Below are 25,238 nucleotides of genomic sequence, written 5' to 3' on the forward strand. Positions count from 1 at the left end.
TGTTGAGAGTGCTGCTATGAACATTGGGGTACAAGTGGCCCTATGCATCAGTGCTCCTGTATCCCTTGGATAAATTCCTAGCAGTGCTATTGCTGGGTCATAGGGTAGGTCTATTTTTAAATTTCTGAGGAACCTCCACACTGCTTTCCAGAGCGGCTGCACCAATTTGCATTCCCACCAACAGTGCAAGAGGGTTCCCGTTTCTCCACATCCTCTCCAGCATCTATAGTCTCCTGATTTGTTCATTTTGGCCACTCTGACTGGCGTGAGGTGATACCTGAGTGTGGTTTTGATTTGTATTTCCCTGATAAGGAGCGACGCTGAACATCTTTTCATGTGCCTGTTGGCCATCCGGATGTCTTCTTTAGAGAAGTGTCTATTCATGTTTTCTGCCCATTTCTTCACTGGGTTATTTGTTTTTCTGGTGTGGAGTTTGGTGAGCTCTTTATAGATTTTGGATACTAGCCCTTTGTCCGATATGTCATTTGCGAATATCTTTTCCCATTCCGTTGGTTGCCTTTTAGTTTTGTTGGTTGTTTCCTTTGCTGTGCAGAAGCTTTTTATCTTCATAAGGTCCCAGTAATTCACTTTTGCTTTTAATTCCCTTGCCTTTGGGGATGTGTCGAGGAAGAGATTGCTACGGCTGAGGTCAGAGAGGTCTTTTCCTGCTTTCTCCTCTAAGGTTTTGATGGTTTCCTGTCTCACATTTAGGTCCTTTATCCATTTTGAGTTTATTTTTGTGAATGGTGTGAGAAAGTGGTCTAGTTTCAACCTTCTGCATGTTGCTGTCCAGTTCTCCCAGCACCATTTGTTAAAGAGGCTGTCTTTTTTCCATTGGATGTTCTTTCCTGCTTTGTCAAAGATGAGTTGGCCATACGTTTGTGGGTCTAGTTCTGGGGTTTCTATTCTATTCCATTGGTCTATGTGTCTGTTTTTGTGCCATAAGATGCAATATTTTTAACTGAGCTTTGTATTACATTATGAAAGCCTTCTACACTATCGTTTGTTCTTGGCATATACTCACATGCTCCTTGATAGATGTTCTAAAGTTCTATGAAAAATGTGGAAAAGGGGCTCCTGGGTGGCTCAGTCGGTTAAGCGTCCACTTCGGCTCAGGTCATGATCTCACAGATCGTGGGTTCGAGCCCCTCATCGGGCTCTGCTGACAGCTCAGGGGCTGAAGACTGTTTCAGATTCTGTCTCCCTCTTTCTCTGCCCCTACCCCGCTTGCCCTCTGTCTCTCTCTCTCGAAAATAAATAAAAAGCATTAACAATTTTTTAAAAGTGTGGAAGAAATGTAATGCTGTAATGCATTTATAACTGAGCTTTGTTACTATTGTAACTGATATGTTACCATTTTCTAGGATAGTATGTAATCTGGCTTTACACTTCACACTTGCAGCAAATTTTATCACCACATTTCCTATTAAGTAGATACATGTAGTTGTTATCATCCACTGTTTTAAGACCACCACGTCTACTGCATAGACTATTATGAGGGGGCTAGCTAAGATTTATATAATATGAAACATGGGAAATTTGTCACTAGAGAAACAAAGCCAAACTGGCAAGTAGCTTTGATACATTAATGCGGCAGAAGGCAGCTGATTAGTCAATGGAGAAATGAAACCAGACTGTCAGCCAGTTATTTTATCTTTTATGGCAAAATTACCTTACAGCTTATCAGTTATGAGAGAAAATGCTTGCGGCAGTGATGGCTACAGCAAGATGCTTATGGTGAAAATACTGGACACACCTGGATTGATCCTAAATTTTCTTTTCTTTCATGTTTTTCAACTGTTTGTCTGTTTGCTCTTCTTTTGAGACTTCTTCACTTCTTCACTTTGAGATAAACTTCACTTTATCATCTGCTTCTGAATTTAAAAATTTGTTATTTTTTAATTTCCAAAAGATCATTTTTCTTTGAAAATTTATTTTATTATTTTTCAAAAATTTGTTTAAATTTATTTAATTATTTGAGAGAGAGAGAGAGAGAGAGAGCGCACTGGAGGGAGAGAGAGAGAGAATCCCAAGCAGGCTCCTCACTGCCAGCACACAGCCAGATGCAGGGCTTGAACTCATGAATCATGGGATCATGACCTGAGCCCAAACCAAGAGTTGAATGCTTAACTGACTGAGTCACCCAGGCATTCCAAAAATTTCTTTAAAAAAAAATCACCCTGTTTTCAGTCATGGATCTTTTCTTTGTTTAAGAATATCACCAATAGTTCTGATTTTTTTTTTTCTTTCTGCTATGGTTGCATTCAACTCCCTCCCCCTACCTCTGCAATTTTTTTTTGTTTGTTTATTTGTATTGTTGTCTCATTTTCATAGCTGTGGGTTTCCTCAAAAGTGTGGTGATCCCAAGATGTCTATTCATATTTAAGAATGAGGGAAGCTGCCTGCATGGCTGGAACTTGTGGATTGGCGGACCTCATTTTGATGTGATTTGGCAGGTGATCACACTGTTGGAAACTTTCCCCCCAAACCACTGCTCCCCCCAGTATCCATAAAAGTATTTTTCCTTAGGCAAGTAAGTTTCCTTAAAAAGGAATCCTCTAAAATTCTCTCTGAGGGATACAAATCTGGAAAGTGCCATTGTAGGAGCTAAGTGGGAGAGGAACTTTGATTGTTCAGTATGCAGTCTTTCACTTACTCCCTTCATCCCAATGTGCAGCAAGACACCTTAATCCTATACTCAGCCAGCTATCTCCATGTCTTCAAGACCAGAGCTTCTCCAGTTCACCCCCACCAGGAGTAAATCTTATTGTCTCTGGATTGGGCTAGGGCAGTGTGTCACTGGGCTAGGGTGACTAGTGTCACCAGCTAGGGCTGGTGGTTTGGGAAGTGAAATGAAGGTTTACCTACTCTCGATATAGATTATCAACCAATTCTGTTGTTTTCAGCCTCTCTTCTCACTTAATGTCTTCAGAGATCTCTCGTTCTTGGATTCCAGGTGATCTGGATCTGTATTCATGCTGGGCCAAGGAGTTTGGAGAATAAGCAGATATAAGTGCCTATATTCAGTCCATCATTATTGACCAGATTCACTGTTCTCATTCCAAACAGATTTTCTGAATTCCTCCCAGACCTTTCAAGCTGGAATCTTTGGGGGATAAATCTAGGAGTATGTATTTTTGAAAAGGTTCTCCGGTGATTCTGATGAAGCTAGTGCATGAACCCACATTTGGAAATCATTACTCCAGCACCCCCCAACTGGCACACACTTGATAGTTATCTCTGAAGTTCCAGTGACCTAAAAATAAGGGAATGAGAAAGAGGACAGGTAAATTCTGACATACAAAAAGGACAGATCTTGAGTGATCCAGGGACATTTGGGAGAAGGCATGTGTTGATTGTGACTGTTGCTGGTAGTATTTCTCGATGGTGAGCAGGTCGGGGAAGCAGGGGAAGCAATATCAGAGTGCTAGGAGGACAGCCAGTCTTTTGGCTAGGAGGGCTGGTTGTGAGATGTGTTAATGGATTTGATATCTATTTGGAGGACAGAATAGAAATTTTCCTCCTCCAACTCTACTTCACCTTCTTTTCTCCCCTCCTTTCCCTATTTTATTTTCCTTAAACACATTTGTAAAATAAAGGAAGCCACATAGCCATTTTGAAATTTTGAAATTTTGAAATTTGGAAAGCCAAAACAAACAAACAAACAAACAAACAAAAAAACCAAAACAAAAGAAAAACCAAAAAAAACCCCCAAAAAACAAAGTCCAAAAGAAAATCTCAGATAAATGTGACCGCTAGTGACAATATATATTCAAGAGAACAGTTTTCAGAATCAAAGAGATTTATATGTACTGAAAACAGTGCAGCATGTAAGACAGTTATGATTTCCATATTGGATGGATCATGATCTCCTCTTGAAGAGTGGTTCATGGGGCATCTGGGTAGCTCAGTCAGTTGAGCGTTTGTCTCTTGAATTCGGCTCAGGTCATAATATCATGGTTTGTGAGATGAAGCGAGGGGTGGAGTCTGCGCTGACAGCATGGAGCCTGCTTGGGATTCGCTCTCTCCTTTGCATGATTCCTCTCTGCCCCTCCCCCACTCATATGCATGTGTGTGCACTTGCGCTTTTTCAAAATCAATAAATAAACATTAAAAAAAGTGGTTTGGGGGCGCCTGGGTGGCTCTGTCGGTTAAGCGGCCGACTTCGGCTCAGGTCATGATCTCGCGGTCTGTGGGTTCGTGCCCCGCGTCGGGCTCTGTGCTGACAGCTCAGAGCCTGGAGCCTGCTTCCGATTCTGTGTCTCCCTCTCTCTCTGACCCTCTCCCATTCATGCTCTGTCTCTCCCTGTCTCAAAAATAAATAAACGTTAAAAAAAAATTAAAAAAAGGGGCGCCTGGGTGGCGCAGTCGGTTAAGCGTCCGACTTCAGCCAGGTCACGATCTCGCGGTCCGTGAGTTCGAGCCCCGCGTCAGGCTCTGGGCTGATGGCTCGGAGCCTGGAGCCTGTTTCCGATTCTGTGTCTCCCTCTCTCTCTGCCCCTCCCCAGTTCATGCTCTGTTTCTCTCTGTCCCCAAAAAATAAATAAAAAACTTTAAAAAAAAAATTAAAAAAAAAAGTGGTTTGTGCTGGTGGTTAAGAATGAATTGTCGGTTAGAAATAGCAGGGAGTCATAAAGCAAAGAAGCTGGCAAAAATGAAGAAAAGAAAAGAACCATCGATTAAGGAAAAGAGGGAGGTATATGTATGGTGACTGTTGAACAAAGATGGCACACGACCAAGGTTTCTCTTGAAGCCAGTTATGAGAAACTGTTAAACAGGAAAATGGGACCCGTGAGAGGGGAGAGGGGATGAGGGAGATGTGTGTTGGGGTGCTGGGTGGGTAATGGCGGAGAGATAGGATAAGGCAAGAACTTTTAAAATCATTTTTAATTGTCCGATGTTTGACATCGACATTATTGTATTCATTTGTCCAGGTAAGCAATGTTATTAGAACAGACCAAAATTGGTATTTGGTAAAGTAGAATATATACTGAAAACTTTTTTAAAAAGTTTTTTTAATGTTTATTTATTTTTGAGGGAGAGATAGAGACAGAGTGTGAGTGGGATAGGAGCAGAGAGACACAGAATCCGAAACAAGCTCCAGGGTTTGAGCTGTCAGCACAGAGGCCGACATGGGGCTTGAACTCATGAACCATGAGATCATGACCTGAGCCAAAGTCAGGCACTTAACTGACTAAGCCACCCAGGCACCCCTATGGTGAAGACTTTTTATAAATCTATAGCTAGGCAGTACTGTAGCATTTTAAAAGTCATGGTAGTACCTGGTGTAGATCTAAATTTTAATGATAGATTAGTGTCTTAAACCCTAATGCTAACAACTTCAGCTGAGATACATATCCCTCTAGACCCTATGGGGGTGGCTAATATTTTACAAAGCCTATGGGTCATGTAGACAGGAAGTTAGTTTCCTTCATTCTTCCATACTTTTTCCTGCATTTACAAGATGTAAGAAAAGTTGCACAGTATTTTTGAAATCAGATGAAATCAAGTCTTTATTAAATTTGTGGCAAAGTAAAGTGACAATTAAAACAGATGGAAAATTTAACTGGATTTTCTGTAATTGCTTTTTTCAGCTTCAAAAATGTAGCATAGGTTTTTGCTACAGTCATTTACTTCAAATACATTCACTCAAAACTGCATTTCTTAACACAATGCTGGGCATATGGCAAGCAGTTTTTTAAGTTTCTTGAGTGGATAGGTGAGAAACCAGAAAATTTTTGAAGAACTGGAAAGGTTCTTATGTTTTCAGAGATTTGAGTTTCTTATCATATACATATAAATACACACACACACACACACACACACACACACACACACGTGAACCAAACAGTTCTAATTCACCATTAGACTCTTATTTGAAGCTACTTTTTGCAAATATGTAACACAAATTCACCAGACACATCTTTTCTGGTTTAGATTCCCTTTGTATAAAGGTAGAAAAATCCTCAGGTTCTTGGAAAAGATATGCTCTAGCAAAATAATGCCCAAAGTTGTATTTTGGCTTTATCTAACCATTTAATTCATAAATATTCATGGATTTCATTCATATTGACATGATATAACATTTAATATTAACAGGAAATTAATTTCTATTTTAAGAGGTTTATTCACATATGCTTAATTTATGCCATTAGCAATTGCTACAAAATATATACCAAACATTTAGCTTATCATTTCTGATTCTATTAAGATGTTTTTGTAGTTCAATAATTAGGTATCACTTAATCTGAGATAATTTTTGAGAACAAATTAAAGACTAAAATATGATGACTTACTTAGCTTCATAGTCTCAATATTTTGGGTATAAATATTTATGGGGAAATAGAACTTAAAACAAAATCTTCTCCCAACCCAGAAATCCTCTCCTGTAAGATAGTGAAGGAATAAAACACAGAATTAAATCACAATGTGATGTGCATTACAGGCAATTAGGAAAGAGATTTTAAGGACAGAAAGAAATCTCATCCCTCAGCCAAGCAGATATAACCCATTACATATGTTTTCAAGATAAACAGTAACCAGTTCTCCAGTAAGAGGCCTTGATGGTACCATTTCCACAAATAATTCATCTTAATTTTGTTTGGTAATTGGGGTGACCATCTGTGTTAGCTAATTAGCTTTATCCAAAGGAAAAACAAACTTCTATCTTTATGACAGAAGGTAGTTTTGCAAGTTGGAGTGATTTGCCCATTGAAGTTAGGCTCTTAATCTCCCATGGAAAGTGAGTGTTATCTCCTTTTGCTTTTTATGGCAGTATAACTGACATATAATATTCTATTAGTTATAGGTGTACAACATAATGATTTGATATTTGTATATATTGCAAAATGATCGCCATTATATGTCTAGTTCACAGCTGAAACCATACAAGAAGAGCTTGGTTTCTTTTATTTGTGATGAGGACTCTTAAGATTTACTATCTTAACAACTTTAAAATATGTAATATAGTATTATTAACTATAGTCACCATGACATACATTATATCTCCAAGGCATATCCATTTAACAACTGCAAGTCTGTGTGCTTTTTGACCCCCTTCACCCATTTCAATCCCACCCATCCCAACCATCAATCTGTTCTTTGCATCTATGAGTTAGCTTTCTTTCTTTCTTTTTTCTTTTCTTTTTTTTTTAAGATTCCACATAAAGTGAGATCATAGGGTATTTGTCTTAATCTGCCTGACATTTCACGTTGCACATGCCATTAAGGTCCATCCTCAAAGTTGTCAAGATTTCATTATTTTTTATGACTGAATAGTATTTCACACACACACACACACACACACACACACACACACACACACACACACTTTCTTTATCCATTTCTGGATGCTGTGTCTGTCTCTTGATGTTCACATTTCAAAGCATTATCTCCTAAGTATTTAAAGACATTCCTGGGAGGTAAAGCCAACAAAACTAGCTGAGAGAGACCTAACTAATTTTAGAAAGGATGTAGATACACTTCAAAGAAGTAAGAATGTTCTCAACAATTACAAGGTTTCTTTTTTCTTTTTATTTTTTTTTAAATGTTTATTTATTTTTGAGACAGACAGAGACAGAGCATGAAGAGGGGAGGGCCAGAGAGAGAGGAAGACACAGAATCTGAAGCAGGCTCCAGGCTCTGAGCTGCCAGCACAGAGCCTGACGTGGGGCTCGAGCCCAGGAACCTTGAGATCAGACCTGAGCCGAAGTCGGATGCTTAACCGACTGAGCCACCCAGGCGCCCCAATTACAAGGTTTCTAAGGCAAATGTTCTGGGAAAGGGAAATCTCTTCCCACATCTTTAAGAGGAAGAATTAAGCCTCTTATTTAAAATTTTTATTTGTCTTTACAGCATGTTTTGCTTTCTTTGAACCAGCAGACAAGAAAAGTCCAATGTTAAGATTTGTTTCGCTATGTGTAGGGCTGTTCACTATAATTAAACAAATAACCCTGTTGAAAAAAATATTCACCATTCTTTTTTGCCTCCCACGTAATTCAAAAGTTTTAGAGGGGGAAGGTGGAGATGGGGTTGACGTTAATATGCTCCAGGCAAAGAATGTGGTTCAACCAATGTACAGGATACAATGCCTTAAAAAGTCGGCTACAGGAACACACCCTCGAATAGTGAGTGACTAATAACACCTATCATACTGTTACAGATCACCTAGTGATCTTTGTTTAGCTGACATTAGTCATTTTCCACTAAATTCTTTTGGTGAAGAACGCTTCTGAAACAACCGTTGCTGGAAGAGCAAACCAATTTGGGTCTCTGAACATTCCAGACTCTGGAAGAGATAAGGTCTTATTATTATAGGGTACCACTGCAGGTCCTGCTGTACGCTTAACAGTATCCATCACAATTCCAGCACTGAGTGCCTAACTCTTTTTTTTTTTTAAGACAGTCTCAGGCACTGGAAATTAATGAGAAAGATTTCAGTTCCCGCTTTAGCTGAAATCCATTCCCAAAGTATCAATATTACAACTGATGCAACTAAAATGTACAGGAAAAGGTGACTGATTCTGAGAGCGAGAGGTGCACATTGAGGGGTACGAGATCCGCGGCCCCAAAGCAGCTTCTGTTCCTGGATATTTCAACTCCCGGGATCGCCCAGCACCCCGCGGGCACACTTAACATTTTAATCACGCCTCCGCCCCCACCCTCCGAATTCCTTTCCGGCTAACGACCCGCCGGGTAGTCCCTTCCAGGCGGCCTCAGCTTATCACCCCCGGCCCGGCCACTTCCCGGTCGCGGCCAGGCGAGCCTCCCAAAGTTTCCTGTGACGCCGCCGTCCGCCTCCGGCCCCATCCCGCCCTCACTCCCACCCCCGCAGCCCTCGACTCCGGGTAGAGAGGAGCGGATCACAGGAACGAGGAGGGGAACGCGAACAGGAGGACCTCGGGACCCCACCCGAGCCGGGGACCAGGCCCAGAGGGCAGCAGCCAAAGCTCCACGCTCCCTTGGCCGCGCCCGCAGCCCCGGGTCCGCGCGCGCCCACCCGGCCTGGACCCTGAAACCCACCCCTCGGGGTCCAGGGCCAATCGGCCGCGCCCCGCCTCCTGGGAGGTGGGGGAGGAGGGGGTTGGGGGCCGGGCGGCAGCGCCCGCCTTCGGCTCGTGCCCATTGGCTGGGGCCTCGAGGGTGCCCGAAGACCGGAGTGCCGTTTGATTGGCCGCAGAGGCTCGTGACAGCGGCGCCCATTGGCTGTGGTGGTCCCCGTGACGCGGGGTGGCGACTGGCTCCCGGGTCTGAGGGGCTCCTGCTTGTCAGGTTCTAGGTAGGTGAGTTTCGCGCCGCCGGCGGCTGGCGCTGTTGCCCGGGGCAACGCCGAGGGACGGGGGACTAGGAGGAGAGGCCTGCGGAGATAGGGGGCAACACCCCCTGCCCGCAGGGGGGCGCCTGGGACTCAGCCCTGGCCCGCGGCGGCTGCGCCGAAGGCTCTTCCTCCGCCCTCGGCCACCCCCACTCCCGCCCCAGGCTGCAGGGTCTCCCGCCCGTCCTCCACCCGCAGCGGAGCATTCCTGGTTGGGGATCGGGCCGCGCTGCACCCCCCGGGCCGGCGAGGCCGGCCCCTCCCACCAACCCGGGACTGGAGGCTGAGGGGGCGGGTGCCGGCGCGAAAGGGCTGAGGCGGGCTCAGCGGCCCCGCCCCATCGCCGGGGTCGGTGGGCTGCGGGGTGTGGGGCGGTGTTTGCGGAGCTGTGGGCACCACCCATCATGCCCGTACCCCTTCTCTCCGAGCGCTCCTTTCCTGGCGCGGCCCTCCCGCTGGGGCGACCACCCCCAACCCCTAGGTGTTCACTCAGTCCCATCCTGCCTCTGGGCCCCTGCAGTCCCCCTTGACCCGCGGAGCCCGTCCGCAGCCCGTCTTCTGTGCCTCAGCTTCCCCACCTCCCGCTTTATCTCCCACCTTCGATCACTGCTCCAGTCTTGACCAGAGGTGACCCCCTAGACATAGTCAAGAGTTAAATTGTTAAGTGTGAAGCTAATGCAGCCGGGGCAATTTCTGCTCTGTACTCTCTTTGCCATTTAGGGTTGAGGAGGTGTTTGGAGGCACCTCTCGGTCAGCCTCAGAGTCTTTAGTATCAACTTTCTGAAACGCTAACTGGGTTGGTGTTGGTAGAGCCGGGCCGGTACGTCGTGCACAAATTGATTTAATTGTGAAGTTGTCGTTTTTTACTTTGTACATTTGTGATCTTGGTATTTAGTGCTGTGCAGTCCCAAGTCCAGTAATTTATTAAGGCTGGTAGCCTTTCATTTTCGTTTGCCTTATGGTTAAGAAAAAAAAGTCTTGATCTTTTTAATTTGTAAAAAGCTGCATATATTCATAATGGTCTTACTGTTACTTTGGAATAAACCGCTCTAAAGGTGCAGTAGTACCATTTTCCTTTCTCCAGGCATTTTAAGATAAAACAGTTTCTCCAGTGGAGTAGTCACCGTGTATAAAAGTGTTGAGGAAAAATTAGTAAGAAAAAAACCCCAAAACTATTTTAGTGATTAAAGACTAGAAAACACTTTTTAACTTATGGAATGGGAATAGGATTTAAAAAAAAAACTTGCAAAATGTAATTACTTCGCGAGTTTAGTGTAGTCTTGGTATACCTTTATGGTCTTGAGAAAGAAATATTCACGAAGAACCACACGTTTGTCAGAATGCAAAGGAAAGCTGAATGTAATCTTTTGGGATCCAGGAATCATTTTTGCTACTACTCTTGAACCGAGGGAACTATATATACTTCCAAAGGTGTTGTGAATATATTCAGAGTATATGAACGTACTTGGAAACCTTTTCCCTCTTTTCTTCCCAGATAGACCTTTGGTCAAGATCTGTTTCCCTTCTGCACTGATGGTCAGCAGCATTTAATATATACCAAATAAAATTATTTAGGGTCCAGTTAATGCAGCTTCTGCACTACTTGAAAGGTTGATGTCAATAGTTTGGAAGTAAGAATTCACACTTTTGGTAGAGAAATCACTTTCATTTCATCTTCGAATTTTACAGGCTTATAACTCTGGTCTGTGAACATTTCAAGCTTATTTTCTCCTTTATTTAACTACGAAAAATTTCAAACAATGAAGTAATTAGCCGACCACCTACGCAGCAATAACTTTTCCAAGGTAGCTGTTAACATGGTATATTCTAAGAAAAAGAACTGAAATGATCAAGTTTGAAAACCAGCATAAATATATATCATACCAAAATATTGTAAGGAACTCAGTTTCTTTTTGCAGATGGAAATAGTGTTTATAAAAACAATAGTAAGTTAATTTACATGACATTTACAAAGCAATCTTGTGAGTGACTAGGAAGTCATCATGTTTTGTAAATCAAGGCCCAGATGAGTAAGCTGCATTTTGGTAATAAAAAAAGAAATCAAATGAACTTGTACAAATACAAGTTTGTTTTAAAATTGGACTCCTGTATTAATAGTTTTGTACTTGATTTTTAAATGACCATCTTCTTTTGAAGACAGGTCCAAAGGACCATCACTTATTCAGTGTTTCAGTAACACACTTAATAAATTGGATCAATCTTATGTATGTTGTTTTGGAATAAGTATATTTTTGCAATGGAAAAAGAAAGCCTACAAATGGGAATTTTTTAAAGAACTGTTTCATGGAAAATGAAGTAATTGTCTAGAAACATTTAAGTCAGTATTTTGATAGGATTCAAAAGTGTCTTGGGTGGTGTTTCATGGTGCTGATAGCAGAATATTTGAAAACAGACCTTCAGTTTATAATAAAATAATAATAAATGGGTATAAGTTCACATATGTGTATGTTATATTTGGAATTTTTCCATATTTAGGAAATCCCTGCATTCTTCTTTGAGTATTTGAATCCTGCTTTTCAGTTTTAGTATACCCTAAATGTGTTTTTCTTACTTAACCTCATTTATATAACTAATTTCTTAAATATTGAGATTAAGAGCTATGTCTCAGAATTTATAGATCTCAGATTGCCTTGTTATTATTTCTCCATATTTCATTTGGCATGCTTATGTATGGTTAATTTACCACACACTGAGAGATTAAAGAGAACAGGCAGGTCATAGTTTTGGAATGTGAAAAAAATAAGATGTTTACCTATGTTAAAAAAAATTTTTTTTTAAACATTTATTCATTTTTGAGAGTGGGAGAGACAGAGCATGAGCAGGGGAGGGGCAGAGAGAGAGGGAGACACAGAATTGGAAGCAGGCTCCAGGCTCCGAGCTATCTGCACAGAATCCGACGCCCGGCTCGAACTCACGGAGTGCTAGATCATGACCTGAGCCAAAGTTGGACGCTCAACCAACTGAGCCACCCAGGCGTCCCAAAATGTTTACATATGTTTTAATTGAAGTTCCAGTTTTTTTTCTCTGCCTCCTTCCCTCTTTTCTTCTTTCGTTCCTATTTTTATTTTTATTATAAAAGTTAAATGCTTTAAAATCAATTAAAAAGACTATAGAAAAGAAAAGTCACCAATAATTCCATGGTGGTTGATACTTTGGAAAATAAATGAAACTTTTGTTTCTTCTATAAAGCCCTACCAATCATTGCAGTTCGATGGTCTCTATTGCAGTACATCTGTACCTGTACCTAATCTTACAGTTCTTGAACTTGCGACTTGGTTACCCTAAATTAGAAGAGTCCTCCAAGGTCTGGAAGAAAAATGGAAAAGAATAAATAGAGGACAGATTAGAGCAACAACAACAACAACAACAACAAAAACAAGAGAAGCAATTTCTCACTTTTTCTTATAAGTATAAATGTAATCTTAGTTACTCATGTGAAACTTAAGTATGGCTGACAAAATATGGGACCTCCCAAGTTTTTTCTTTGGAATTCAAAATATCTAGGTAAGAAGTTTACTTAGTGAGTTTCTACAAAAAGTTTCCAATTTCTCCATTTTGGAGGATATTACATATTTAACTCTGAAATATCATGGGCGACATTATTTCTTAACTATTCATATATACTTATCAAGCTATGAAGTATATAGATTTAGTTTATATATCATCACTTACTAAAAACTTGATATTGTCTCCTCCTTTTGAAGGTTCTAATTAAAATGCTAAAATTTTTAATGTAGGGTTTTTTTTGCCAGGGTGTAGTGAAAGAAGATTCATTTCTTTTGGAGGCAGATAGTCTGGATTTCAGTCACAAATCAGAATTTTCTTCTGTGGAATCTTGGGCAAGTTATGTAATCTCTTTAAATCCTAGTTTCCTCATCTGTAGAATGAGGATAAGATTGCCTCACAAGGTTGTTATGAAGAAGAATACGACAATCTAGGTAAAATTCCTGAATTTAGGAAGTCCTCAACTTTCATATTCAGTTGATTACATGGTAGCTTTAATTTTATCTCTCCTAGTATTACTGTGTTTATTCTACCATCCTAAAAGTCCCCAAATTTAGACCTTGGATATTCAGTAACGTAAATTAAGTTTATATAAATTGAAAGACATTTATATTTGTACAAATGAAATAATTATCAATATCTCATATTAGCTGTTCTTTGTTCTTCAAATTACTGTGTTTCAGTAGGGGTAGTTGGAAATTCACTTTAAATGCTTTTTACCTCAAAATATGTCTAGTTTGTCTGAATTCCTGAATTATTTTTCTTTCACCTTGGATTATCATCTCTTGGTAGATGGTTTCCCCAAATTCCTTTCATTTTAACCACAAATATTTGCTTAAAAGTGCTACAGAAAAGCTAAGTGTTACTTTCTTAAATTTCTAACTAGTGTTCTTCCCTTCCTTAAACCGCATTTACTTAATATGTTTAAAACTTAAACTTTATTCTCCTGGTGCCTGGGTGGATCAGTCGGTTAAGTGTCCAACTTTGGCTTAGGTCATGACCTCACAGGTGGTGGGTTTGAGCCCCTCTTTGGGCTTTGTGCTCACAGCTTGGAGCCTGGAGCCTGCTTTGGATTCTGTGTCTTCCTCTCTCCGTTCCCTTTCCCTGCTCATGCTCTGTCTCTGTCTCCCAAAAATAACGTTTAAAAAATAAAATGGAAAAAAACCCCTTATTTTCAGATGTAATATTACGTAAAACTCTTACATGAATGTTTTCCTTCTACTACTGATGTATATGATTATTTTTTAGGGGAGCATTATTTTATAAATATCTACATTTAAAAATGTGTACTCTGTAAGTGTAGGATTCTAATTCCTAAAAGTACACACTTAACACTTAAATGTGAAGGGTGTCATGAAGCAAGCAGTGAGCTGAATAGAGTTAGGACTTGGACCACATAGTTTTTATGTGTTACCCAGAAATAAAACAAAATTTTGTAATCTAAGTCAGTGATTCTCATTTTTTCCCCATCCTAGTATAAGATATTTACATGTGTGACATATTCTAATGTGCAGTTTCTTAGTCTGCTCTCTTTAATTCCATCTCACCCTCTGTGACTCAAGAAAGCATATTGGGGGTGTCTGGGTTGAGTGTCCCACTCTTAATCTCGGCTCAGGTCATGATCTCATGAACCATGAGATTGAGCCCCACATTGGGCTCTGTGCTAACAGTTTGGAACCTGCTTGGGATTCTCTCTCTCTCTCTCTCTCTCTCTCTCTCTCTGCCCTGCCCCCTCGCTTGGTCTCGTTCTCTCTCTCTCAAAATAAATAAACTTAAAAAAGAAAGCATATCAGAATGCAAGTAATTGAGAGTGACATAATTGTGGGGATAAACTTGAATCTACTCTGATTTACCAAGGAAAGGGAGTCATTTAAAAATGTCTATAACTGCTATTAGTAACAAATCCTGAGACACACCTTATAGTACTGCAACTGAGACCCAAGTTACTTCCACATTTTCCTGAAATGAGTGCCTCTTCATTTGTCAGTCTTGTCACGTTACAGAAGAAAAGATTACTGTATTAATTTTATGTAACTGATAATGAAGAATCTTACATTTAAAAGAATAACTGATAATGAACATTTAAAAATATGTGAACAATGGGGCACCTGGGGGGCTCAGTTGGTTGAGTGTCTGACTTCGGCTCGGGTCATGATCTCATGGTTTGTGGGTTTGAGCCCTGCTTCAGGCTCTGTGCTGACAGCTCAGAGCCTGGCGCCTGTTTCAGACTCTGTCTCCCTCTCTCTGTGCCCTGACCCTGCTTGTGCTCTTTCTGTCTCTAAAATAAATAAACATTACAAAAGAATTAAAAATATGTGAGCATCAACACCATGGTCTTTATTGTAAATAAAATAATACTAATTATTATACAAAAATTGAAATTAGTTTTCCAGTCTAAATTATTTCACTTGCTGAAAAAGTATTTCTGTAGTGGGACAAATGGTTTTAGGAGAATGGGAACCCTTCAATGCTAGAATATTTATATTCTAGATGTTTAGTATATAAAAATGCTCTTTACATTGGCTCAGTCGGAAAAGTATCTTTAAAATTACATTGCCGTGAATGAGATTGCTTTTAAATAGCTCATCTTGTGTGGATGTAGTATATATAACATACAGTTAGAAGTGAAGACTTAGAAAACCTATGTTCATTAGACCCTTGACATTAGCAAGTGTTATTTCTCCAAAGCCTTGTGGATCTAGGATATAACTACCCACATAAAATATATTTCAACTTAATTGAAAATTTTAAGTGATCCCTTCAGACCCTTAACAATTCCACTGTTCAACAGTTTTTTGTTTCTAAAATGAAGTCTGGATGATGTTGCATTATATCATTAGTGTATTTTACAGAAAAGATTCTTATTCTTGGTTTTTATGACCTGGGGTTTGCAGAACAAAAGAACATTTCTGATTTGATCACAAAGTCTGCCGCATTGTCACAAGGATGAAAAGTTAGTTCTTGGTCACTGGATGCCTAATTCTTGCTGCTCTTTCTTGAATATGTTTTGTCCTTGGAGTTGAACACTTCTGTAGTTTGTGTCCTTTCTGCTCTTTGAATGTCCAGCTCTGGAGGATTTCCCAAGCTTCCCTTGTTAGTTGGTTGGGGCTTTTCTGTTACATTCATATTCTACAAAGGAAAATACATTTGCATCTTTTACTGATATTCAATTTGGGTAATAACTGGGTCAGTAGCTGCCCTAGAAGCCATACCACCTCTTACTTCACGAAAATGTTTATACAGTGTCCTCATTTCCTCTTGAATTATATTTCCTTCAACATCACATACTCTGTATATACTTTCTTATACAGATTAACCGTCATTTCAATTTTCATTGAGTTTTTAAAAATTTGCTTTGCTTAGAGGAAAGGAAACATTTTTAGGCATCACTTTTTTTTTTGTATAGAATCTGATTTATGGTAGATTTTCTAATGATGCAGATTCAGTCACTCATTTCAAATTCATTCAGAATTTATGAATTTATGTATTCTGGTTAAGTACTATTACTTTGTCAGGCCTCTTAGCTTTCTATGTAATGCATAGAATAAATTGGCAATAGTAAAGTAATTAAAGGGATCTAAACAATGTAGTTGTCTCAGATAATTATTAGTGACAACTTGTTAGATCACTATTCCAATTATTTATAAACAGTTATGTTGGACAAAGTATAGAATCTTTATCTAGATTTATATATATTAGAACATTTTTACAAAGCAGGAATGATTTGTTTCTCTTACTGTTATGTAACATATTATTATGTAACACAATATGACATATTGTGTTATAATTATTTATTCATGTATATTACTTTTTTCTTCCCCTCCTGAACATTTTTTTAAAAAAATTGTATCCTAATTAGTTAACATATAGTGTAATTATGATTTCAGGAATAGAATTTAGTGATTCATCACTTACTTATAATACCCAGTGCTCATCCCAACAAGTGCCCTCAGTGCCCATCATACATTTAGCCCATCCCCCATCCAACACCTGCCAGCAACTCTCAGTTTGTTCTCTGTATTTAAGAGTTTCATGGTTTATCTTATTTTTGCTTTCCTTCCCTATGTTCATGTGTTTTGTTTCTTAAATGACACTTATGAGTGACATTATATATTTGTCTTTTTCTGACTGACTTATTTTCCTTAGCATAATACACTGTAGTTCCATCCATGTTGTGTTGCACATAGCAAGATTTCATTCTTTTTAATTTGCCTAGAGATACTCCATTGTATACATATACCACATCTTTATCCATTCATCAGTTGATGGACATTTGGACCCCTTCCATAATTTGGGTATTGTGGATAGCACTGGTATAAACATTGGGGTACCTGTGCCCCTTTGAAATAGCATTTTTGTATCCTTTGGATAAATACCTAGTAGTATAATTGCTGGGTCATAGGGTAGTTCTATTTTTAATTTTTTGAGGAACCTTCATACTGGTTTCCAGAGTGGCTGCAGCAGTTTGCATTCCCACTAATGGTGCAAAGCATTTCCCATCCTCGCCAACATCTGTTGTTGCCTGAGTTACTTTTAGCCATTCTGACAGGTATGAGGTGGTATCGCATTGTGGTTTTGATTTGTATTTCCCTGATGATGAGTGATGTTGAGCATCTTTTCATGTGTCTGTTAGTCATCTGGATGTCTTCTTTAGAAAAGTGTCTATTCATGTCTTTTGCCCATGTCTTCACTGGATTATTTATTTTTTTGGATGTTGAGTTTGATAAGTTCTTTATAGATTTTGGATACGAAATCTTATATGATATGTCATTTGCAAATATCTTCTCCTATTCCTTGAGTTGCCTTTTAGTTTTGCTGATTGTTTCCTTTGCTTTTTATCTTGATGAGATCCCAGTAGTTTTTGCATTTGTTTCCCTTGCCTCATGAGACATGTTGAGTAAGAAGTTGCTGCGGCCAAGGTCAAAGAGGTTGTTGACTATTTTCTCCTCTAGGATTTTGATGGCTTCTGTCTTACGTTTAGCTCTTTCATCCATTTTAAGTTTACTCTTGTGAAGGGTGTAAGCAAGTGGTCCAGTTTCATTCTTCTGCATGTTGCTGCCCAGTTCTCCCAGCACCATTTGCTGAAGAGACTATCTTTTTTCCTTTGGATACTATTTCCTGCTTTGCCAAAGATTAGTTAATCATAACATTTGTGGGTCAGTTTCTGGGTTCTCTGTTCTGTTCCATTGGTCTGTTCCACTGTGTCTGTTTTTGTGCCAGTACCATACTGTCTTGATATTACAGCTTTGTAATACAGGTTAAAGTCTGGAATTGTGATGCCTGCAGCTTTGGTTTTCTTTTTCAACATTACTTTGGCTATTCAGGATCTTTTATGGTTCCATACAAATTTTAGGATTGTTTGTTCTAGCTCTATGAAAAATGCTGGTGGTGTTTGTTCTAGCTCTATGAAGAATACTGGTGGTATTTGGATAGGGATTACATTGAATGTGTAAATTGCTTCGGGTGTATGGACATTTTAACAATATTTGTTCTTCCATTCCATGAGCATAGAGTGCTTTTCCATTTCTCTGTGTCTTCTTCAGTTTCTTACATAGCTTTCTATAGCTTTCAGTGTATAGATTTTTCATCTCTTTGGTTAGGTTTATTCCTAAATATTTTATGGTTTTTGGTGCAGTTGTATATGGGATTGATTTCTTGATTTCCCTTTCTTCTGTTTCATTATTGGTGTACAGAAATGCAACCAATTTTTGTACATTGATATATATCCTGCGACTTTGCTGAATTCATGAATCAGTTCTAGCAGTTTTTTGGTGGAGTCTTGAGTTTTCTACATACAATATCATATCATCTGTGAAGAGTGAAAGTTTGACTTCCTCCTTGCCGATATGGATGCCTTTTACTTGTTTTTATTGTCTAATTGCTGAAGCTAGTACTTACAACACAATGTTGAATAGCAGTGGTGAGAGTGGACATCCCTGTCGTGTTTTTGACCTTAGGGGGAAAGCTCTCAATTTTTCCCATTGAGGATGATATTAGCTGTGTGTTTTCATATATGGCCTTTATGATCTTGAGATCTGTTTCTTCTATCCCTATTTTCTTGAGGGCTTTTATGAAAAAAGGATGCTGTATTTTGTCAAATGCTTTTTCTGCATCTTTTGAGAAGGTCATGTGTTCTTATCCTTTGTTGTATTAATGTGATGTATCACATTGATTGATTTATGGATATTGAATCAGCCCTGCATCCCAAGAATAAATCCCACTTGATCATGGTGAATAATTCTTTTAATGTAATGTTGGATCTGGTTTGCTAGTATATTGTTGAGAATTTTTACATTTATGTTCATCAGGGAAATTGGTCTGTAGTTCTCCTTTTTAATGGGGTCTTTGTCTGGTTTTGGAATCAAGGTAATGCTGGCCATGTAGAACGAGTTTGGAAGTTTTCCTTTTTTTCTATTTTTGGAACAGATTCAAAGAATAGGTATACTTTTCTGTAAATGTTTGGTAGAATTCCCCTGGAAAACCATCCGGCCCTGGACTCTTGTTGTTTGGGAGATTTTTGATTACTGATTCAATTTCTTTACTGTTTATGGGTCTGTTCAAATTTTCTATTTGTTCCTGTTTGAGTTTGGTAATTTATATGTTTCTAGGAATTTGTTCATTATGCCCAATTGGTTGGCATATAATTGCTCATAATATTATCTTATTATTGTTTGTATTTCTGCTATGTTGGTTGTGATCTCTCCTCTTTCATTCATGAATTTACTTTTTCAGGTCCTTTCCTTTTTCTTTTTGATCAGTCTGGCTCGGGGGTTATCAATTTTATTAATTCTTTCAAAGAACCAACTTCTGGTTTCATTTATCTGTTCTACTGTGTTTATTTTTTAATTTTTTAATTTTTTTTATTTCGATAATCATAAATTTCTGGTATAATCTTATTATTTCCCTTCTTCTACTGGTTTTGGGTTTATTTGCTGTTCTTTTTCCAGCTCTTTAAGGTGTAAGGTTAGGTTGTGTATTTGAGAGCTTTTTTCCTTCTTTTTTTTTTTTTTTTTTGTCTTTTATTTTTAAACATTTTTATTATTTTTTTAAATATGAAATTTATTGTCTAATTGGTTTCCATACAACACCCAGTGCTCATCCCAACAGGTGCCCTCCTCAATACCCATCACCCACCCTCCCCTCCCTCCCACCCCCATCAACCCTCAGTTTGTTCTCAGTTTTTAAGAGTTTCTTATGTTTTGGCTCCCTCCCTCTCTAACTTTTTTTTTTTCCTTCTCCTCCCCCATGGTCTTTTGTTAAGTTTCTCAGGATCTACACAAGAGTGAAAACATATGTTATCTGTCTTTCTCTGTATGACTTGTTTCACTTAGCATAACACTATCTGGTTCCATCCACATTGCTACAAAAGGCCATATTTCATTCTTTCTCATTGCCACATAGTATTCCATTGTGTGTATAAACCACAGTTTCTTTATCCATTCATCAGTTGATGGAATTTAGGCTCTTCCCATAATTTGGCTATTGTTGAAAGTGCTGCTATAAACATTGGGCTGCAAGTGCCCATATGCATCAGCACTCCTGTATCCCTTGGGTAAGTTCCTAGCAGTGCTATTCCTGGGTCATAAGGTAGATCTATTTTTAATTTTTTGAGGAACCTCCACACTGTTTTCCAGAGCAGCTGCACCAGTTTGCATACCCACCAACAGTGCAAGAGGGTTCCCGTTTCTCCACATCCTCACCAGCATCTATAGTCTCCTGATTTGTTCATTTTAGCCACTCTGACTGATGTGAGGTGGTATCTGAGTGTGGTTTTGATTTGTATTTCCGTGATGAGGAGCGAGGTTGAGCATCTTTTCATGTGCCTGTTGGCCATCCGGATGTCTTCTTTTTTTTTTTAATTTTTTTTTTTTCAACGTTTATTTATTTTTGGGACAGAGAGAGACAGAGTATGAACGGGGGAGGGGCAGAGAGAGAGGGAGACACAGGATCGGAAACAGGCTCCAGGCTCTGAGCCATCAGCCCAGAGCCCGACGCGGGGCTTGAACTCCCGGACCGCGAGATCGTGACCTGGCTGAAGTCGGACGCTTAACCGACTGCGCCACCCAGGCGCCCCTTTTTTTTTTTTTAAAAGAAGGCTGTCTACTACACTTGTTAGGTGCAGTGTTCTTTTTTTTTTTTCAACGTTTATTTATTTTTGGGACAGAGAGAGACACAGCATGAACGGGGGAGGGGCAGAGAGAGAGGGAGACACAGAATCGGAAACAGGCTCCAGGCTCTGAGCCATCAGCCCAGAGCCTGACGCGGGGCTTGAACTCGCGGACCGCGAGATCGTGACCTGGCTGAAGTCGGCCGCTTAACTGACTGCGCCACCCAGGCGCCCCCCGGATGTCTTCTTTAGAGAAGTGTCTTTTCATGTTTTCTGCCCATTACTTCACTGGGTTATTTGTTTTTCGGGTGTGGAGTTTGGAGAGCTCTTTATAGATTTTGGATATGAACTCTTATATGATATGTCATTTGCAAATATCTTTTCCCATTCCATTGGTTGTCTTTTAGTTTTGTTGATTGTTTCCTTTGCAGTGCAGAAGCTTTTTATCTTCATGAGGTCCCAATAGTTCATTTTTGCTTGTAATTCCCTTGCCTTTGGGGATGTGTCAAGTAAGAAATTGCTGCAGCTGAGGTCAGAGAGGTCTGTTCCTGCTTTCTCCTCTAGGGTTTTGATGGTTTTCTGTCTCACATTCAGGTCCTTTATCCATTTTGAGTTAGTTTTTGTGAATGGTGTGAGAAAGTGGTCTAGTTTCAACCTTCTGCATGTTGCTGTCCAGTTCTCCCAGCACCATTTGTTAAAGAGACTGTCTTTTTTCCATTGGATGTTCTTTCCTGCTTTGTCAAAGATGAGTTGGCCATACGTTTGTGGGTCTAGTTCTGGGGTTTCTATTCTATTCCATTGGTCTATGTGTCTGTTTTTGTGCCAATACCATGCTGTCTTGATGATGACAGCTTTGTAGTAGAGGCTAAAGTCTGGGATTGTGATGCCTCCTGCTTTGGTCTTCTTCTTCAAAATTACTTTGGCTATTCATGGCTCCTTACACGAATATACTTTGGTCTTTTGTGGTTCCATACAAATTTTAGGATTGCTTGTTCTAGCTTTGAGAAGAATGCTGGTGCAATTTTGATTGGGATTGCATTGAATGTGTAGATAGCTTTGGGTAGTATTGACATTTTAACAATATTCTTCCAGTCCATGAGCATGGAATGTTTTTCCATTTCTTTGTATCTTCTTCATTTTCCTTCATAAGCTTTCTATAGTTTTCAGCATACAGATCTTTTACATCATTGGTTAGGTTTATTCCTAGGTATTTTATGCTTCTTGGTGCAATTGTGAATGGGATCAGTTTCTTTATTTGTCTTTCTGTTGCTTCATTATTAGTGTATAAGAATGCAACTGATTTCTGTACATTGATTTTGTATCCTGCGACTTTGCTGAATTCCTGTATCAGTTCTAGCAGACTTTTGGTGGAGTCTGTCAGGTTTTCCATGTATAATATCATGTCACCTGCAAAAAGTGAAAGCTTAACTTCATCTTTGCCAGTTTTGATGCCTTTGATTTCCTTTTGTTGTCTGATTGCTGGTGCTAGAACTTCCAACATTATGTTAAAGAACAGCGGTGAGAGTGGACATCCCTGTCGTGTTCCTGATCTCAGGGGGAAAGCTCTTAGTTTTTCCCCATTGAGGATGGTATTAGCTGTGGGCTTTTCATAAATGGCTTTTATGATGCTTAAGTATGTTCCTTTTATCTGGACTTCCTCCAGGGTTTTTATTAAGAAAGAATGCTGAATTTTGTCAAATGCTTTTTCTGCATCGATTGACAGGATCATATAGTTCTTATCTTTTCTTTTATTAATGCGATGTAGCACATTGATTGATTTGCAAATGTGGAACCAGCCCTGCAGCCCAGGAATGAATCCCACTTGATCGTGGTGAATAATTCTTTTTACATGCTGTTGAATTCGATTTGCTAGTATGTTGTTGAGAATTTTTGCATCCATGTTCATCAGGGATATTGGCCTGTAGTTCTCTTTTTTTGCTGGGTCTCTCTCTGGTTTAGGAATCAAAGTAATGCTGGCTTCATAGAATGAGTCTGGAAGTTTTCCTTCCCTTTCAATTTTTTGGAACAGCGTGAGAAGGATAGGTAGAATGTCTGGTAGAATTCCCCTGGGAAGCCATCTGGTCCTGGACTCTTATTTGTTGGGAGATTTTTGATAACTGATTCAATTTCTTCGCTGGTTATGGGTCTGTTCAAGTTTCCTATTTCTTCCTGTTTGAGTTTTGGAAGTGTGTGGGTGTTTAGGAATTTGTCCATTTCGTCCAGGTTGTCCAGTTTGTTGGCATATAATTTTTCATAGTATTCCCTGATAACTGCTTGTATTTCTGAGGGATTGGTTATAATAATTCCATTTTCATTCATGATTTTATCTATTTGGGTCATCTCCCTTTTCTTTTTGAGAAGCCTGGCTAGAGGTTTGTCAATTTTGTTTCTTTTTTCAAAAAACCAACTCTTGGTTTCATTGATCTGCTCTACAGTTTTTTTAGATTCTATATTGTTTATTTCTGCTCTGATCTTTATTATTTCTCTTCTTCTGCTGGGTTTGCGGTGTCTTTGCTGTTCTGCTTCTGTTTCCTTTAGGTGTGCTGTTAGGTTTTGTATTTGGGATTTTTCTTGTTTCTTGAGATAGGCCTGGATTGCAATGTATTTTCCTCTCAGGACTGCCTTCGCTGCATCCCAAAGTGTTTGGATTGTTGTATTTTCATTTTCATTTGTTTCCATGTATTTTTAAATTTCTTCTCTAATTGCCTGGTTGACCCATTCATTCTTTAGTAGGGTATTCTTTAACCTCCATGCTTTTGGTGGCTTTCCAGACTTTTTCTTGTGGTTGATTTCAAGTTTCATAGAATTTGTGGTCTGAAGGTGTGCATGGTATGATCTCAATTCTTTTATACTTATGAAGGGCTGTTTTGTGACCCAGTATGTGATCTATCTTGGAGAATGTTCCATGTGCACTTGAGAAGAAAGTATATTCTGTTGCATTGGGATGCAGAGTTCTAAATATATCTGTCAAGTCCATCTGATCCAACGTATCATTCAGGGCCCTTGTTTATTGATCCTGTGGCTAGATGATCTGTCCATTGTTGTAAGTGGGGTATTAAATAAATCCCTTGCAATTACTACATTGTTGTCAATAAGGTTACTTAAGTTTGTGATTCTTTTATATATTTGGGGGGTCCTGTGTTCGGCGCGTAGACATTTATAATTGTTAGCTCTTCCTGATGGATAGACCCTGTGTTATTATGTAATGCCCTTCTTCATTTCTTGTTACAGCCTTTCATTTAAAATCTAGTTTGTCTGATATAAGTCTGGCTACTCCAGCTTTCTTTTGACTTCCAGTAGCATGATAGATAGTTCTCCATGCCCTCACTTTCAATCTGAAGGTATCTTCAGGTCTAAAATGATTCTCTTGTAGACAGCCAATAGATGGGTCTTGTTTTTTTATCCATTCTGATACCCTATGTCTTTTGGTTGGAGCATTTAGTCCATTTACATTCATTGTTATTATAGAAAGATATGGGTTTAGAGTCATTGTGATATCTGTAGGTTTCAGGCTTGTAGTGATGTTTCTGGTACTTTGTGGTCCTTGCAACATTTCACTCACAGAATCCCCCTTAGGATCTCTTGTAGGGCTGGTTTAGTGGTGATGAATTCCTTCAGTTTTTGTTTGTTTGGGAAAACCTTTCTCTCTCCTATTCTGAATGACAGGCTTGTTGGATAAAGGATTCTCAGCTGCATATTTTTTCTGTTCATCACATTGAAGTTTTCCTGCCAATGCTTTCTGGCCTGCCAAGTTTCAGTAGATAGGTCTGCTGCTATCCTTATGTGTCTACCTTTGTAAGTTAGAGCCTGTTTATCTCTAACTGCTTTCAGAATTTTCTCTTTATCCTTGTATTTTGCCAGTTTCCCTATGATATGTCATGCAGAAGATCGATTCAAGTTACGTCTGGAGGGAGTTCTCTGTGCCTCTTGGATTTCAATGCCTTTTTCCTTCCCAAGATCAGGGAAGTTCTCAGCTATGATTTGTTCAAGTACACCTTCAGCCCCTTTCTCACTCTCTTCTTCTGGAATTCCTATGATATGGATATTATTCTGTTTGATTGCATCACTTAGTTCTCTAATTCTCCCCTCATACTCCTGGTTGTTTTTAATCTCTTTTTTTCTCATATTCCTCTTTTTCTATAATTTTATCTTCTAATTCACCTATTCTCTCCTCTGCCTCTTCAATCCGAGCTGTGGTCACCTCCATTTTATTTTGCACCTCATTTATAGCTTTTTTTATTTCCTCATGACTATTTCTTAGTCCCTGTTCTCTGTAGCAGTAGATTCTCTGCT

At 39.3% G+C, this 25,238-nt stretch overlaps 1 protein-coding gene across 2 annotated transcripts in view; it reads left to right on the forward strand.

The window, feature by feature from the left end:
- Positions 1-9,155: 9,155 nt before the first annotated feature.
- The window catches only part of FER (FER tyrosine kinase), a 435,391-nt gene continuing 419,308 nt past the window's right edge, over positions 9,156-25,238 (forward strand). The window contains exon 1 of one of the 2 annotated variants that reach the window (XM_047879101.1): positions 9,156-9,277. The gene's annotated coding sequence lies outside the window, so the exon portion shown is untranslated. Of the gene's footprint in view, positions 9,278-13,195; positions 13,273-25,238 lie in introns of those variants that run through there. The other variant, XM_047879093.1, reaches the window with a different exon arrangement.

This window comes from Prionailurus viverrinus, chromosome A1 (assembly GCF_022837055.1).
Source record: "Prionailurus viverrinus isolate Anna chromosome A1, UM_Priviv_1.0, whole genome shotgun sequence".
Taxonomy (NCBI): Eukaryota; Metazoa; Chordata; class Mammalia; order Carnivora; family Felidae; genus Prionailurus; species Prionailurus viverrinus.